The sequence below is a fragment of the Pan paniscus genome, chromosome 1 (assembly GCF_029289425.2).
Source record: "Pan paniscus chromosome 1, NHGRI_mPanPan1-v2.0_pri, whole genome shotgun sequence".
Taxonomy (NCBI): domain Eukaryota; kingdom Metazoa; phylum Chordata; class Mammalia; order Primates; family Hominidae; genus Pan; species Pan paniscus.
This window is the reverse complement of record NC_073249.2, coordinates 212,563,137-212,577,735: the sequence shown is the minus strand read 5'-3', so window position 1 is coordinate 212,577,735 and position 14,599 is coordinate 212,563,137. Positions and strand designations below refer to the sequence as shown.

At 41.8% G+C, this 14,599-nt stretch overlaps 1 protein-coding gene across 2 annotated transcripts in view; it reads left to right on the top strand.

Moving 5' to 3' along the window:
* KAZN (kazrin, periplakin interacting protein) overlaps positions 1-14,599 on the top strand; it is a 1,229,740-nt gene that overhangs the window by 448,532 nt on the left and 766,609 nt on the right. The gene's annotated exons all lie outside the window — the stretch shown is intronic.

The following is a 14,599-nucleotide window of genomic DNA, read 5'->3' as shown; positions in this document are numbered from 1 at the left end:
ACTCTAATCTTATACAAGTTGTAGATAACTGATAACAAGGCACAATGCTTGCTGTCTGTAGGCATACAAATTCCATTCTGTTCTATGGAAGTCCCGTGGAAGAAGCCAGTTTTGCCTTCATTTGCCATTTATTCCAGCATCCCTGATCTGTAAGTGTGTCTGTTTTTTGACTTCTCCTTTGAATCAGTTAAAACAATTACTTGGTTCCTTCATTATGAGTAAAATGAAAATGTTTATAGATGTTCATCTTATATCTCCATAAGGGTCATGATTTTCCCTTTTTTTTTTTTTTTTTTTTTTTGAGATGGAGTCTCACTCTGTCGCCCAGGCTGGAGTGCAGTGGCACGATCTCGACTCACTGCAACCTCCGCCTCCCGGGTTCAAGCAATTCTCCTGTCTCAGCCTCCCAAGTACCTAGGATTACAGGCATGTGCCACCATGCCCAGCTAATTTTTGTATTTTTAGTAGAGATGGGGGTTTCACCATGTCGGTCAGGCTGGTCTCGAACTCCTGACCTCACGTGATCCACCCGCCTTGGCCTCCCAAAGTGTTGGGATTACAGGCATGAGCCACCGTGCCCAGCTGATTTTCCTTATTTTTAAAAAAGATTAGGCTTTACTTTTTATTTTTTAAAAAGATTAGGCACTCATCTGTAAAATGGGGAAATGATGATGATGATCTCAAATGTGATTTATCAGATGTGACAGGCACCTGCAGTTGACCCTCCTTGCTCCATTCTCCAAAATGCAGGCAGTGTGATCCTGTTGAATCCTAAGTCAGATCCTGCAGCTCCTGGGCTCAGGGTGCTGCAGTGGCTCCCAACTCACGCAGTCCTGACACTCCCCCTGAGATCTCACAGCACCACTGTCCTTGTGTCCCACTTGTCCTTCCTTCACTTCTGTCTGGCCACACAGGCCTCTTGGCTGCTCTGCAAACACACAGGGTTGCTCCTGCCTCAGGACTTGGCACAGACTGCTTTCTCCACTCTGGTTCCTATTCCCTCAGTCATCCACATGGCTGACCCCTCACTTCCTTCAGCTTTTATTCAGATGCCACCTCTGCAGGGGGGCCCTCCTAGCACCAATATGGGGGTTCCAATCCGCCCACTTCCCAACCAACACCTGCTCTCCCCATGTCCTGCCTCAGTCTCCTTAATACTCACTACTTCCTGGCAAGCTGTTTTTGTTGTTGTTTTCTTTAAGCCTATTCTGAAAATTATTTTTAATTTAACTTTTATTTTGTGTTCAGGGGTACATGTGCATATTTGTTACATAGGTAAATTTGTGACATGGGGATTTGTTGTACAGATTATTTCATCACCCAGGTATTAAGCCTAGTACCCATTAGTTATTCCTCCTGATCATCTCCCTCCTCCCACCCACTACCCTTCAATCGGCCCCAGTGTTTGTTGTTCCCAATGCATGTGTCCGTGCGTTCTCATCATTTAGCTCCCACTTATAAATGAGAACATGTGGTATTTGGTTTTCTATTCATGTGTTAGTTTGCTAAGGATAATGGCTTCTAGCTCCATCCATGTCCCTGCAAAGGACATAATCTCGTTCTTTTTTGTGACTGTATAGTAGTCATTCCATGGTGTATATGTACCATATTTTCTTTATCCAGTCTACCATTGATGGGCATTGAGGTTGATTCCACGTCTGTGCTATTGTGGCTAGTGCTGCAATGAACATACATGTACATGTGCCTTTATTATAGAACAATTTCTGTTCCTTTGGGTATATACCTAGTAATGGGATTGCTGGGTTGAATGGTATGTCTATTTTTAGGCCTTTGAGGAATTGCCACACTGTCTTGACAATCTGTATTGTACTAATTTATGGCATGTATTCTTGCTTTCTCACTAGCATACAAACTCTATGAGGGCAGAGATTTTACTGTTGTGTTCTTTGCCATATCCTCAGTGCCTAGAACAATATCTTGCAGAGTAGGCCTTCAATAAATGAATGCTATGAGATAATTTGCACTGAGTGCCGAACCCAATGCTTGGCACACAGAAAGGGCCCAAAAAATGCCGCCTGCAATAGAAACAATAAAAAAGAAAGGGAAGAAGGTGAGGAGAAAGAGGTTGGGGGAGGATGTGGATCCCTTAAGAGATGATGAGACAAGAGGCAAGTCAGCACATTCAGAAACACCTTGTGGGGGCCATCAGAGGGAACATTCTGAGGGAGCTGCACTTGTCCTTATCGGATGAGGTTTTTTATTAGCTTGTGTCCATTAAACTCTTGTACGTAGTGACAGGCGCAGTGGCTCACGCCTGTAATCCCAGCATTTTGGGAGGCTAAGTTGGGAGAATCACCTGAGGTCAGGAGTTTGAGACCAGCTTGGCCAACATGGTGAAACCCCATCTCTACTAAAAATATAAAAATTAGCCTGGTGTGGTGGCAGGCGCCTGTAATCCAGCTACTCAGGAGGCTAAGGCAGGAGAATCACTTGAACCCGGGAGGCGGAGGTTGCAGTGCAGTGAGCCGAGATTGCGCCATTGCACTCCAGCCTGGGAGACAAGAGCAAAACTCCATCTCAAAACAAACAAACAAACAAACAACAAAAAACTTTCGTATGTAGCTGGCACATTTCACATCCCACCTGGTGCTGTTTTCTGATGGAAGTCAAAACCGTCAATTTGGGAGAGCATTGATAGTTGAGGGTGGGATAAGGGAAAACATCGAGGAAAAAAGATCAGAAAGACGATTTGAGTCCACTTCACGTTTTCCTGCCACACTCAAGCAATTTAGGAAAATTGGCACAAATAAATGGAGATTACTTTCCACTGAAACGCTTGATTGCAGAAGTGAAAGATAATTTTTCCTTGGTCGAGAGCTATGCAGTGGAAGGTCAGCCAACGCAGATGTAGGTGATGGAGCTCCATGGTGATCATCCAGTTGTGCAGACTCCAGGGTTTTCCACCTCCTTGTGGCACCATGTGTGATGCTTTTAAAACCTCAGGCCATTAACCAACTGCCCTCAAAGAGAATCATCATCTCGACCCTGACAACTCTACTTTTGAAAACCATGTTTGATTTTTATTGATTCAGATTGGAACCCGAAATCAATACGAAACTGAATTTTGTGCCTAAAATGGTTTGCAAACAAATCGAATTTTTAAAATCTCCCTTTCAATTAATTCCTCTGCTAATTAGTTTTAGCTTTAATTGCTTTTGAGAACCATTTTGAGGCACTTAACATGAGCAGGCAGCCTCTCTCCTTTCATTTCCTTCGGCAAACGCATCCAATTAAAAACACATTACAACATTTTCATGTAAAGAATTGGGTCCCCATTTTGTTATTTAAAAGTCCCAAACCTTAACCACTGTAGCTGCATTGTACTAAAACTAGTTTATAAGTTTGTGTCAACTTGGCAGTTCTTTCTCTTGCTAGGTGACAGATCCAGAACCGGAGACCCATCTTTCCAGCTTCATCTATCAAAACCTTCATTCTCCCCTTGATGCCAATGTGCCATGCTCCAAGATCTTGTCCTGCCTATTATGGGCATTCCAACCTCCAGAGAAGTATTGATTCACTTATCCATTCATGTATTCTTTTTTTTTTTTTTTTTGACAAATATTTACTGAAGGAAACTAGCCTGGCATGTTCTAAGACAGTCACCATCAGTCACAGATGGCTACTGAACCCTAGAAATGAGGCTGGTCCACACTGAGATGCGCTGGAATTATAAAATACACATCTGATTTTAAAGACATAGTGTGAAAAAAAAAAGAAATGTATCTCAATGATTACAAGTTGATATAATTTTATTTTTATTATATTGTGCTAAATAAAATATGCTAATTCCATCTGTTTCTTTTTTCCTTTTTGATGTGGCTACTGGAAATTTTTAAATGATAGATTTGATCAAACAGTGCTGGTTTAGGTGTTGGGGACATAGCAGAAGGCAAAACAAATAAAAACTCCTATTTTTATGCAACTTCTGTTCTAATGGAGAGAATATAGACCTCAAAAAAAGGATTAAAGTATATAGCATGTCAGATTGTGATAAATGCTATGGAAAAACAATAAAGCAGGAAAGGAGGCCAGAGACTAGGAGGGGAGAGACATCCCATTAAATAGGGAGGTCAGGAAGAACTCATCAAAATTAGACAATTTTGGGAGAAGAGAGGACAATTCAGGGAAAGACAAATTGTCAATAGGGTCTCTACTAGTCAGGACTCAAGCTGACAAAACTCCTACTAGGTTAAGGCAAAAAGATTTTTTTAACTCATGTAAATGAGAGTTCACGGGTGGACATAGCTTCAGGGACTCCACACAAACACACACCATTGCCATCCCCTCTTTTTTTTTTTCTTGAGGTGGAGACTGGTTCTGTCGCCCAGGCTAGAGTGCAGTGGCATGATCTCGGCTCACTGCAACCTCCGCCTCCAGGGTTCAAGCTACTCTCCTGCCTCAGCCTTCCGAGTAGCTGGGATTACAGGCACCCGCTACCACACCTGGCTAATTTTTGTATTTTTAGTAGAGATGGTGTTTACCATGTTGGCCAGGCTAGTTTCAGACTTCTGACTCCAGGTGATCTGCCTGCCTCAGCCTCCCAAAGTGCTGGGATTACAGGCATGAGCCACCACGCCAGGCCCATCCCCTCTTCTAAATCCTTGTTATCTGCAGAGGCATAAACCAGTGGTTATCAAACTTTAGCAGCGTCAGCATCAGCTGGAGGGCTCGTTCACACCTGGATGGGCGGAGCCTGCCCCCAGAGTTTCTGATTCAGAAGCTCAGAGAGACCTAAACATCTGCATTTCTGTTTGCTGGAAATGTCATTTAAAAATTTCCAGTAGCCACATCAAAAAGGGAAAAAAGAAACAGATGGAATTAATTTCAATAGCATATTTTATTTAGCACAGTATGATAAAAATATAATCATATCAACTCATAATCATTGAGATATATTACATTCCTGTTCTTTCACACTGTGTCTTTAAAATTGGATGTGTATTTTAGAATTCCAGCTCAGTGTGGACCAGCCCCATTTCAAGGGCTCAGAAGTCATCTGTGGCTGATGATGACTGTCTTGGAACGTGCCAGCCTAGACAATGCTTAGATTATGATGTCCTTCGTAAACATTTGTTTTTTTAAAAAAATAAAGAATACATGAGTGAATAAGTGGATCAATACTCACCAGGTGATGCCGACGCTGCCAGTCCAGGGACCATCCTTTGAACACCACTGTGCTGGATAATACCTAAATTTTAAAAATCAGCACATGGAGGGATAAGCATACTATTTGAAAACATGGAAATAACACGAGTGAAAAGAGCAAAAAGAAGTTCTCTCAGGGTAGTTAGGGTCAGGTGTGAGAGGAGGGGGCAGGAGACCATGATGTTTGTTATAAGCCTTATCGTACTAATATTTGTATCATTTCGATAAAAGTAAAAGGTGAACTTGCAGAAAGTACATGAATGAACAATGTAGCACTGCTCATTGGCCACTAGAAGATTCCTGCTGTGCATTTATTTCTGAGGAGTGGCCACACATCAGGCATTCATCGTCCAGGCAGACTTTGGGCCCGCAGTGACCCTAGCTGGGCTGAATTCCTGGTACTTCCTGTGTGGCTTGTTACTGTACATGAAAATGCACAAGACTCTTCCCACCACTGACCTCAGTGTCTGCCCCAGGATGAAGAAGAAAAGTTTTGGCTCGAAAATGCTCTTCAAGGACACAAGGTGGTCACCAAATTACAGCATGCAGCTTTCAGGGGATGACTAAAAGGATGAGGATGATGACTCATAGCTGGGGACAGAAGCGAATCCCTCTTGCTGACCTGTGCCCTCCTTTGCACCGGTGTTCTTTCTCAGCCCTCCTGGGGTGAGGGTGTGACTGTCCCCTGGGAAAGTTTGACAAGATAAGAGTAGGAGCACAAAGAAGGAGGTAGATAGAGAGTGGTTTGCAGTCGCTACTCAGTGGTTTGGGTAGGCTTCTTTCTTCCTTGGGTTGAATTTTCTATACCTCCCTTCTGTATCAGTAAGATATGACTTCCAGCGCTCAGATCAGAGCAGGGTACTTAGATGTTAGGATGATTCCCTTTGCCCAGGATTGAGGTGGTGCCCAGGACACAGGATGTTCAGAAAGCCCCAGGCAAACAAAATAAGTTGTTCACCCTATTAGATATAATCATGCATATGCACTAAGATTTACCTGTGAGGTGTCTATGGTGGCACTATATAATACCAAACAGTTAGAAAACAATTAAATTAACAAATACTTATTGGGCATTACTCTGTGCCAGGGACCATCCTACGTGCTTAGGATAGAGCTGTGAACAACACAGACAACAATATATCTAATTATACTAAATAAAGTATGGTATAGCCATATCACAGAATATTATGTAACCTACAAAAAACTGCTATGGGGAAGGAAATATTACATTACATCAAGGATGACCATGAGATAAAGGAAAATAGATGTAGATGTTCAGGGAAATAGATGTAGAAGACATCTTTTGTTTCTGCCTGCCTAGCGTCTATTCACTCTTCCACGGGTGACACCTTTACTTTGGGGAATTTTCCCGCTCCTATCCCAGCAACTTGTGAAGGGCTATTATTCAAGGGTGGACGTGTCTGTGTAAGGGCCACCACGTAGATTGTTCTGGCTGGGCACTGCACAATCCCAGACTACCATAAGCATGCTCCCAAGGCTTATGCAGCACATAACATGGACAACTATACCAGCAGTCCAGGCACACGACCCAGCTACTCCAATCAGACCTCTCTCCGCAGTTCAGAACTTGAGTGGAATCCTGCCCTACCAGAAAATGGTGGGAACTGAGTCTTCCCAATGGAGACACGCTAAAGAGTCTGACCTGCTACCTAGATTCCAAGATCCACCCGGGTCCCCAGCCTCCCCAAGGCTGGATTGTTTAAATTGGTATTTGAATCTTTAAACCGTCTTGGTATCCTGCCCATAGCTTTCTTTTGTTAGATTAGGCAGAATGGCTTTGTATTACTTACAACCACAGAACCCTGGCTGCTTCTGCAGTTGTCAAAAGAGTGTGTATACAATGATTCCATTTGTATGAAAAGTTATGTGTGTGAATATATATTATACATTATATATACATTATATGTTGTATATTATGATACCTAGACTATGTAAAGGGTGTGTGTGTGAGTGTATGATGCCTACAAAGTGAGTAGTTCTCTGGATAGTCGAACTACAGATTATTTTTATGTTCTCTTTGATTATCTGTGTCTCCTGAAGTTTCTACAATGGGCATATACTACTATTTTTTTTTCTTTTTTTTTTTTCTTTTTTAGAGTCAGTGTCTCACTGTGTCACCCCAGGTTGGAGTGCAGTGGCATGATCTTGACTCATTGCAACCTCTGCCTCCCAGGCTCGAGTGATCCTCCCACCTCAGCCTCTTGAGAGCTGGGACTACAGGTGGGTGTCACCACACCTGGCTAATTTTTTTTTTTTTTTTTTTTTGAGATGAAATCTCACTCTGTCATCCAGGCTGGAGTGCAGTGGCATCATCTCAGCTCGCTGCAACCTCCATCTCCTGAATTCAAGTGATGCTCCTGCCTCAGCCTCCCACGTAGCTGGGATTACAGGCACACGCCACCTTGCCCAGTTAATTTTTGTATTTTTAGTAGAGATGGGGTTTCACTATGTTGGCCAGGCTGGACTCGAACTCCTGAGTTCAAACAATCCACCCTCCCCAGCCTCTCCAAATGCTGGAATTACAGGTGTGAGCCACTGCGCCTAACCCATATACTACTTCTTAACAAGAAAAGAAAAATTAGAAACTAAAACATGCACATAGCTCACACATAGTTAAGACCATAGGGATTTTGAGCCAAAGCCCTATTTATAAGTAACATTTGCATTTACCTGGAGGATTTTCCATGTGGTGGATTCTCCAAATGGCTGTTCACAGTTGCCTGGGGATTTGCACGTTGGCATGCTAACCACCTCCCTGAATCTGAGATATGATAAACGATAATCTTAGCTTTATACGACTCTGAAATCTATCACTTCAGTTAGAAAAGAACGCGAAGAGGGGGATAATTCACATTTTTCCTTTTTCCAAATTGGGAAACTGAAAAGGAGGCAGTGAAATGGTGTGTGTACAAAGATTTCCTTTCTGAACAACCAAAGCCATGAGAATCAGGATGGATGGTCTTGTACAATTTTCTCAAAATATTTAAAGCTTTTGGCCTAGAGAAAACAGTGGCTACAGAGTGATTCAGTGAAGGACTTTAAGTTTATCAAAGGTTCTACCTGATGTGTTCAGATCCACCATATAATCTGTGAAGGACTAACAAGAGGTAGGTTGGTTTACAGTCCAGCAAAAGAGATCAGGGTTGGTTATGCGGAATGGCTTTTATTCTGTTCAACAGATATTTACTGAGTGTGTTTTGTGTGTTGAGCTTTTGGCTGTGCTGTAATGAATTCAAAAGAAAACAAAAAGCATGGTTCTACCCCTTGAGGCAACTCTCATTGTTCTTGGGGAGACAAGATGAACCTGTGAAGTAAAGACAAATCCAACCATATACAGGATCAAAGGCCAACGTATGTGGTACAAGTGATAAGGATACTGGAAAGGGGTCAGGAATGGTCCAAGAGGGATACATGGCTGGGAGCCTGAGCCCAAGCCTGAGCCCTGCCTTGGAGGATGAGGACTCAGATGAATGCAGAAAAGTCTTCGAAGAGAGATTAAGGCAGGGGATTTCAAGCCAGGACTCAGCTTCAGCCCAGAGCCAGGCCGCGGGTGGTTTTTTTGAATTTGTAGAACCTACCAAAATTTAAAAATTGATAAGTCACACATATTATTCCACATTCCACATTTTATTTCTTGAAAAATAAAATATCCAGCAAGACTAGTACAGGGCAAGATGGAGAAGCAGCTGCCCTGTCTCAGTAAAGTAGGTGCTCCACTGAGGCCACAGTCCTCACCATTCCCAAGGTCTCTCCAAATGAGGCTGAAAGATCCATTGCCATTTATCATCTTGCACTGAGCCCACTTTGTTTGTTAATTTACCCTCTAGGCCCCTATAGATATTTGAGTTTGAGACCCCTGAATGAAAGAAACAGCCCTACAGTGAAAATGAGCAAGGTACGTTCAGGGTTAGAGAGGAGATAGGCCTTAGATTATAACGTAGCTGATCAGGGGATGTGAGGTAGGGACAGCCTGGCCTGGCAGGCTAAAGAGCATGGATCTGGTAGAGCAGACAGAGAGGAGCCATTATGCTTTGTTAAATAGTGACAAGACACCCGGTGCGGTGGCTCACGCCTGTAATCCCAGCACTTTGGGAGGCAGAGGAGGGCGGATCACGAGTTCAGGAGATCGAGACTATCCTGGCCAACATGGTGAAAACCCGTCTCTACTGAAAATACAAAAAATTAGCCAGGTATGGTGGCAGGCACCTGTAGTCCCAGCTACTCAGGAGGTGTGAACCTGGGAGGCATGAACCTGGGAGGCGGAGCTTGCAGTGAGCCGAGATCGCGCCACTGCACTCCAGCCTGGGCAACAGAGCAAGACTCCATCTCAAAAAAAAAAAAAAAGTGACAAGAACAAGCCTTGGAAGAACCCCCAGTCTCCAGGATGAGGTTTCTGTCACCCTCTGGATCTATCTGACTCCTGAGTCCACTTTGGAGTCAAACAGAGGTAGGCATCAAGTTGTGGCCACTGATTACCCATGACCTTGGGAAAGCTGTTTAAATTCTCTGAGTTTTATAAACAATGATGAAAAGATTGCCTAAGAATATGACCATGAGGATTACACAGAATGAGATGCAGTGAGTGCTCGGCACAGAGCCTGGTTCCTCATTATGGCTGTCACCATCACTAATAACCTTGTAAACAGCCTAGGACAGTAGTTACCATGGAAGGGAGTTTGCTGCCTGGGAACATGTGGCAACGTCTGGAGATCTTTTGGGTTGTCATATGGTGACGTGGGAGGGGACAGGAAGGGTGCTACTGGTATCTGGCAAGAAGAGTTCAGGAATGCTGCTGAATATCCAGCAATGCACCGGACAGTGCCCACCACAAAGAATGATCCATCGAAGTGTCCACAGTGTGGAAGTGGCAGAGACCTAGGTGGTGTAATGCAGTGGTTACCAAGGGTCTACTTCACAGAACCACCCAGCAGCAGTGCTGAGAATGCGCATCCCCAGCCCGGCACCTAAAGATCAGCCCATCGGGAAGCTGGCCCAGCAATCCACACATATTCTAGCAAATTTCCCCAGAGTTTCAATCCTCAGCCAGTCTTGACAGTCACCTGTTTCGAGGTTAGCGAGTTCTCATGAACATTTGATGTCCCCTGAGTGGCAGGCGTCTGTTGCACATTGAAACATGCCTTTCAGGCAGGGGTGTGTGTGGTCAGTTGGCAGGGCCAGCTTTGGGTGGTCTGGTGTGATTTTGTTGATACATAAGACCTGCGTAAAAGAGAAGAGCACAAGCCAATCAGGACCTGACCCCAGTCCCTCTCCGCAGAGTGGGCTCCAGGTCCTGAATCCTCACTCTAAGCAGCCTTTTCTTTTCCTGGCAGGTGTGTTTCTGTTCTCATCGAATCTCTGGCTTGTAAAGCTCAACATGTTCATCATTTCGCCAGCAGCCAGAAGGCACTAGAAAGAGGGGAAACTGCTTTTCTCGCTTCAGAAACTTGGGATATTTTAATTCTAAAATAATAATCAGGCCAGGCACCGTGGCTCACACCTGTAATCCCAGCACTTTGGGAGGCTGAGGTGGGCAGATCACGAGGTCAGGAGATTGAGGCCATCCTGGCCAACATGGTGAAACCCCATCTCTACTAAAACAAAATACAAAAATTAGCTGGGTGTGGCAGCACATGCCTGCTCCTCTGGAGGCTGAGGCAGGAGAATTGCTTGAACCCGGGAGGAGGAGGTTGCCGTGAGCTGAGATTGCACTACTGCACTCCAGCCTGGCGACAGAGCCAGACTCCAGTCTCAAAAACAAACAAACAAACAAACAAAACATCAGAACCAAAGACTTGGTCATTATAAACAAAGGCAGGGCCATCATCTGTGCCAGGAAATAAGCTGAGGGACGCTGCAGGCTAGTCCCTCCAAACAAAGAACAGCCCTTTGAAGACCTTTCTTTGTAGGCTCAAGGGAAGTACTCTCACTTCTGAGCTCTACCCCACAGCAAACACTCGGACCAGCAGCTAGACCCCGTATGCAATATACTTGTTGATCTGTGTACATCTTGTAAGGATTTTTATGCCTTTTAAAGTTTTTGTAACTAGTTGGTTAGTGGCTCATTTAGTTTAAGGTTTCTTTTGATCTTTTAGAGAATCATATATACCCAGGAATTCTTCCAAGGCGAAAAAAGAAAATCAAACTAAAGTAAACATGTACATTATTTTTAAATGTAACAAAAATTTTGAATGCTAAATTTAACAATTAGTGAAATTGGGGTAAGTAGCATTTTACAGACACGTGTTTATTTCTCTGTTGCAGTTATCTCTTGTATGTTGAAGCTGCAACATATTTTCAGGTATCAAATCTTTGTATAATGTTATACATTATACAAGTATAAACATTGTTTTATGCTTGTAACAGCCTTTATCATGAAAAAGATTTTTTCACATCTATCTACATACATGGTTATGTACAGTTAGGCACAGAATCCGATCAGCAGCAGTTTTTTTTTTCACTGTGGGAAGAGAGAGTCATGAACATTTGTAAGAGTAAATATTAAAGTCCTGAACTTCTCTTGGCTCCAGAGAACTGACAGAGCATTAAAAGGGCCCTTAGGTAGAGGAAATAATATAATATGGTCTTCCCTGAGTCCAGCTGAGGAAAGCCGCCTGATTCTGAATTCATTTTCTACAGTAAAATTGATTACTTTGCCTCATACTCTGAACCCTATAAAAAGCACCAAGGTAGTCTTAATTCTTCTACTACTAATAAAACCCATACTTGGGTATGCTTTATGCTTTAATGCTTATAAGGAACTTTTCACATATTATGACCAGAAATAATTTGCTCATATATTCTTTCATCCAGTAATCCCTTCAACAACCTATTTTTACATTCTTAGTCACGTGAGAGAAAAAAAGGCAAGCACAAGAGATATAATTGCAGGCCTCATGAAGCTTACAAATACCTTTTCATCAAATAGACAGACAAATAAATGAAAAACTGCATCCAAACAAGGACATTACAAGATAAGAAAATTACATACCAACATATTAAAAAGGATAATACATCATGACTGGCTGGAGTTTATTCCAGGAATGCAAGGTTTATTTAACAAATGAAAATCATTTAATGAAATTTATGATATTAACCAATTAAAAGAAAAATAGAATATGATCATTTTACTAGATGAAGAAAAGGCATTTGCCGAAAATTTAGACCCATTCATGATTTTTTAAATCCACATAACTAAGGATAGGAGGAGATTTCCTCAATCTGTTAAAGAGCATCTACAGTAATCGTGACTCCTTATGTTGAAATATTGAGCACTCCTCTTCTTAAGTTGGAGACGAGTCAAGGGATGTTTGCTTCCATCATTGGCCAAAGTCCTAGCCGGTGCAAAAAGGCAGGAAAATAAAACAAAATGATAAAAACTAGGAAGGAAGAAATAAAGCTGTCACTACAGATGACATCACTTTTTTTTTTTTTTTGAGACGGAGTCTGGCTGTGTCACCCAGGCTGGAGCGCAGTGGCGGGATCTTGGCTCACTGCAAGCTCTGCCTCCCAGGTTCATGCCATTCTCCTGCCTCAGCCTCCCAAGTAGCTGGGACTACAGGTGCCTGCCACCACGCCCGGCTAATTTTTTGTATTTTTAGTAGAGATGGGGTTTCACTGTGTTAGTCAGGATGGTCTCGATTTCCTGACCTCGTGATCCACCCTCCTCAGCCTCCCAAAGTGCTAGGATTACAGGCGTGAGCCACCGCACCCAGCCGACGTCACTTTCTATGTAGAAAACTTGAAGGGATCTACCAAAAACTCTACTAGACGTAGTAAGTGAATGTACCAATGTCACATGCTATAAAGTTAACATATGAAACATAATTTAATACTATCTTTTAGCAAGAAACAATTGGAAAGCAAAATAAAAATATCATTTAAAATAGCATTCGAAACTACAAAATATTTGGGGATAAGTTTTTTAAAGATGTCAAGATCTTTCCATTGAAAATTATAAAATATTGATGACAGAAATGAAAAAACTAAGTATAAAGATATGCCATCTTCTGCATTGGAGGACTCAGTATTATTAAGATATCAATTCTCCCTAAGTTGATCTGTAAATTCCACCTATGCTAATCAAAATCGTAGCTGGCTCTTTTCCAGGAAATAAATAAGCTGATTCTAAAATGTACTTGGAAATGCAAATGCCATAGAATTTCTAAAACAATATTTAATAAAACAAGGTTAGAGGACTTTCTCTGACTTAAAAACTAACTATAAAGTTATGGTAATCACAACAGTGTGGCATTGTAGAAAGACTAAAGAGTCCAGAAATAGATGGACACATATATGGTTGACAAGACTGCCACAGCAATTCAATGGGGAATTGAAAGCCTTTTTAACAAATAGTGCTAGGACAACTGGATTAAAAAACTGCATTAAAAAAAGCCAAAAACTTTCAGCTTTTATGTTTGTCTTTTAGAAGAAACTACAGGGAAATATATTCACAATCTAAGGTTAGGCAAAGGTTCCTTAGAGAGGATGCAGAAGGATGAAAAAAAGAAATGGACAAATTGAACTTAAAACATTTTGCTCATCAAAAGACACCATTAAGAAAATGAAAAGACAAGCCAGGAGCTAAGAGAAAATTTTCACAATGCCTACATCCAACAAAGAATTTGTATTCAGAATATGTAAAAAATGCTTATAATTCAGTAATAAAAAGAAAACAACCTAGTACAAATGAGCAAAATACTTGACTAGCAGACAGTTCATAAAAGACGTGTAAATGATAAAGAAGAACATAATAAGGTGCTCAACATCAGTAGTCATCAGGAAAATTCCAAATTAAAACCAAAATTAGTTACCACTGTGCATCTATTAGAATAGCTAAATTAGACACACACACACACACACAAAAACCTGACAATGCCAAATGTTGGCAAGGACCTGGATCAACTGGAACACCCATATATTGTTGGTGGGAGTATAAAATGTTCCCATCAGTTTTGAAAACTAGCATGTTCTTAAAATGTTATATATACAGCTATCCTATGACCCAGCAATTCCTAGGTATTTACCAAAGAGAAATGAAAATGTATGTCTGAAAAATTATTGTACAAGAATATTCATAGTAACTTTATTCATAATAGTCCAAAATTGTTAACAACATAGATCTTCAATAATAGGAGAATGGATAAACAAACTGGCATGTTGATACAATGGGATATTACTGAGCAATTAAAAAAAAGAAAGAAACTGCTGATACCTGTAACAAGGATGAGTATCAAAAACATGCTGATGAAAAAGCCTGACACCAAAGAGCACAAACTATATGATTCCACGTATATGAAATTCCAGAACCAACACAATTAATTACAGTGTTAAAAATCAAGAAAATGGTTGCTTTGGGTCAAGGAGGTCTTGACTAGGTGGGAACAAGAAGGAACTTTCTGGGGTGATATGTATA